This window comes from Danio aesculapii, chromosome 24, assembly GCF_903798145.1.
Source record: "Danio aesculapii chromosome 24, fDanAes4.1, whole genome shotgun sequence".
Taxonomy (NCBI): domain Eukaryota; kingdom Metazoa; phylum Chordata; class Actinopteri; order Cypriniformes; family Danionidae; genus Danio; species Danio aesculapii.
This window is the reverse complement of record NC_079458.1, coordinates 42,682,843-42,686,464: the sequence shown is the minus strand read 5'-3', so window position 1 is coordinate 42,686,464 and position 3,622 is coordinate 42,682,843. Positions and strand designations below refer to the sequence as shown.

The 3,622-nt window shown below is 32.4% G+C and overlaps 1 long non-coding RNA gene across 1 annotated transcript; it reads left to right on the top strand.

Annotated features, from left to right (window-relative positions):
* Positions 1 to 1,513: 1,513 nt before the first annotated feature.
* LOC130218851 (uncharacterized) lies at positions 1,514 to 3,392 on the top strand. Its single transcript, XR_008836003.1, has 5 exons — positions 1,514 to 1,694; positions 1,979 to 2,034; positions 2,168 to 2,331; positions 2,669 to 2,811; positions 3,333 to 3,392. It is a non-coding gene; the product is annotated as an uncharacterized LOC130218851 (long non-coding RNA).
* The last annotated feature ends 230 nt before the right edge of the window (positions 3,393 to 3,622 follow it).

Genomic DNA, 3,622 nt, shown 5'->3' with positions numbered 1-3,622 from the left:
CAGGAGATAACGCTGAAGAACATCTCTGTTCGCTTCAAGATGGTGAGTTTCATTACAGCAGATCTTAAAGAGTCCGCCATGTTGGAAACCACGTACACCAACGGGTCGTGTAAAAGGAATACAGCTGCGGCCTGAAGTTTACCTTAATTATTTCTATTATTTCAACAATACGATTACTGTACAACAATAATAGCCCTTTAACATTACTCTGAGGGGTAGGTCAGGGTTGGGCTATGCGTAGGCATTATTAAAATAGTTTATTGGTTATTTAAAAAAATAATATCGCTTTCGTTAGTAGAACCCTTACAAAAATAGCCTACAGGAATCCTGCAGGATTTTCATTTTTTCTGCAGGAACCTGCTGGTATCCTGTAGGAATTATGAAATCCTGCAGGACAAAATGACAATATGTGCAGGCAATTCCTACAGGTTTTAGAATCCTGCAGTACTTTTTACAGGAATCCTGAAGGATTTAAATTTTCCCCTGCAGGATAGCTGCTGTCCTGCAGGAATTATAAAATCCTGTAGGACACATTGACGATATGTGCAGGAATTTCCTACAGGTTTTACAATGGATCCAAGCAAGTGACAAATCCTGCAGGATTTTATAATTCCTGCAGGACTTGCAGGAGTTATTTGTTGTAATTGGAATGAAAGAAAGAAATTCTGTCACTTGCTGTTGGTAGCATTACAATATGAGTTCTAACAGATAAACAATACAACAAACAAACAAAAAATTAATAAATACATAAATAAAAGTATACGAATAGATTATAGGCAATTATAAAAATCAACCATTACTCTAAACCATTCAAATTATGCATATATGCAAACAAACAAGCTCTACACTTTTACGTTTTATTTCTATACTTTCTTATTTCATTTATTAAAATGTCAATTCAGCTATTTGAATTCAACTAACATCTGTTTGGTTGGATGCAAAAAATAAAAATAAAAAACTGCAAGACCTGTCTGTGAGGTGGACACATGTTGAATGTATGTCTGTGCATTTTATGAGTTCAACAGAGTCTGTCTTTTTGACCTGAGCAACCCATGTTATTCTGTGTCCATTGCCTTTTTGTGGCAGCTGGAACTGGTGCCTCTTCGTTTAAGTACACTTTTTATTCTAATTTTATCCTTTAAAAAGAAGCAGGTTAGGGTTATTGTTAGTTGGATTGGTAAACATAATGTGTTTTCTGCAGTGTTAGAGTAAATTTAATTAGTAAATTATTATAAAAATTTTAAATAAAATAAGACATAAATGCAAAATTGAAATTAGATAATACATTGCTGCCAATAATGTAAAGGTCTATATTATAAACGTATAATAATTACAATATTTAAGTTAATAATGACTACTACTAATATGTGTGTGTATTATTTGGCAAATGGACTTTGTTAAACAAATTAAAACAAACATTCTTTATAAACATACTTTTTTCTTTAAGAAAATAAATTCTTTGTTTGTGGAATACGTGTGTTTTTAATAAATCTGCTTTACAGGTTCATACAGATAGTCTTTCACACTTAAAAAGACGCTCGTTTTCGCCACCTACTGGCGTAATAATGTAGTTTACATTATAAACTCCGGTAAAATGAATCATTCATAGAAAAGATCCGATTCATTGAGATGACTCGCTTCACGTCGCCGATTCGAATGCACGTCAGTCAACTGTCACCAACCGTCTTCTGAAGGTAAAGTACTTTTCTTAAGTTATTTTATCGTTAAAATGCTATAATTACTTATCTATTTTAACGTTAAATCAGTAAATTGCTTTGTAACACCAAAACAAATGCTTTTTTTTTCCTTTTAAAGCCGAGATCACGTTAACAATACTAGTATATTGCTAACGTAATATACCCAGGCCTACTACCGCCGGCGCCTATATCAAAATTTAATTTAAAAAATGGCTATATTTATTATATTTTTATCATTTACTGCTTATAATTGATGCTAATGTCGTTTTTTGTTACCTCAGAAATCATTTTGATCGTCGGTCGGACAGCAAACTACCTGTTGGCAGGTTGACGTAAGGTAAAACTGTTGTCATGGATACAGTCAGCTGAATCAACCAGATAAATGAATGATATTTATTTGTGTGTATATATGTTTGTGGGTTTGTCTGTCTGTCTATCTGTCTGTCTATATATCTATCTATCTGTGTTAGAAAATGGGCAAAACATGGGTCCTAGTGGAATGAAGGGAGGAGCCACCGACCTGACATTGTTCCTAAAAAGAACATACTGAAAAATAACTTTGAACCTGGAGATGTTGTGGATGTTGCCGATGAGAATGAAAGTTTACCAGCCACAGTTTTAGACTGTTTCTAAGGTATTTGTAAAGGTTTTTATGTGTTGTAAAGAAATCTGTGTTTTTGAAACTAATGAAGACAGCAGAAGTCAATGATTTATTGTAATTATTTAGCCTGACATGTTTACTGTTACAAAATATTTTAAATCTTTTCTAAAATAAAATATATTGTGTTTAAGTTTAAGTTTTTTACTCGGATATTTAAAAATAACTTATTTTAGAGCAGTAATCACAATATCGTGATATTTTTATCCAAAGTTATCATACCACCAGAAACTTATACCGGCCCATGCCTAATCATGATTGAAGATATGTATTTTCAACTTTAAGTATTTTTTAAGTATTTATTTCTCTTTAGAGAACAAAGAAACTCTCAGGAGGAGGATATTCAGGAGAGGGGAATTTACAGACACAGCACAGAAGAAATTTCCAGATGTACCAATAAAAGTTATCAGGGCAGCACTCGGAAAAATTAAATTATGAGCACAAGTTACGAGTAAGGTAATAATTTGTACACACGCGCACGAACGCACACACACTTGTATTATCACATTTGTGAATTGGAGAGTACAACAAAAAAATTTTTTTTACAATTCTTTTTGCTGAAATAATAAAAGGAAAAACCCAGGATGGTGTTATCAAGACTTACAGAAAAAGGAAAATAAAATAGTGTGAGACTGATAACGGCAGCCTGAAGAGGGAATGATGTCAGATCTACGATCCTGTCCCCATAGACACTTCATTAAATACTCCTCGCATAAGCAATCATTTATTTTTTGTAATTTGACGCAAAGATTATATTATACATAAATACATATAAATGTACATACATTTAAAAAATCTAAATATTAAAAACTTTAAGGTATTTAGGATGCTGATGACCGTTAAACACATCATAACAGTTTTGTGAAAAGCATGCATTGGTTGTTTATGGGGATTCATAGCTGTAATGCTTTTTATACTGTAAAGACTGCATTCTCCCCTACACCAACTATACCACTTACTTTCTTTACTTTTTTTAGGGAAATGAAGTAAATGCAGCCTGCTGTGAATTGGATTCTGCTTTGGTCTACTTTTTTTTTTTTTTTTTTTTTTTTTTTTTTTTTTTTTACAATTTTAATAAAAAATTGTCAAAATACATTGTTTCATTGTGAAATTTCTCTAAATTCATATCTGTCCTGCACGATAATCCTGCTGGAACTGTATATTTTAATAGACCTGTAGGATTGTAATTCCTGCAGGAATAATCCCTGCATAAATTTCCTGCAGGTATTCCTACAGGAAAATGAGCTGAAAATCCTGTAGGAAATCT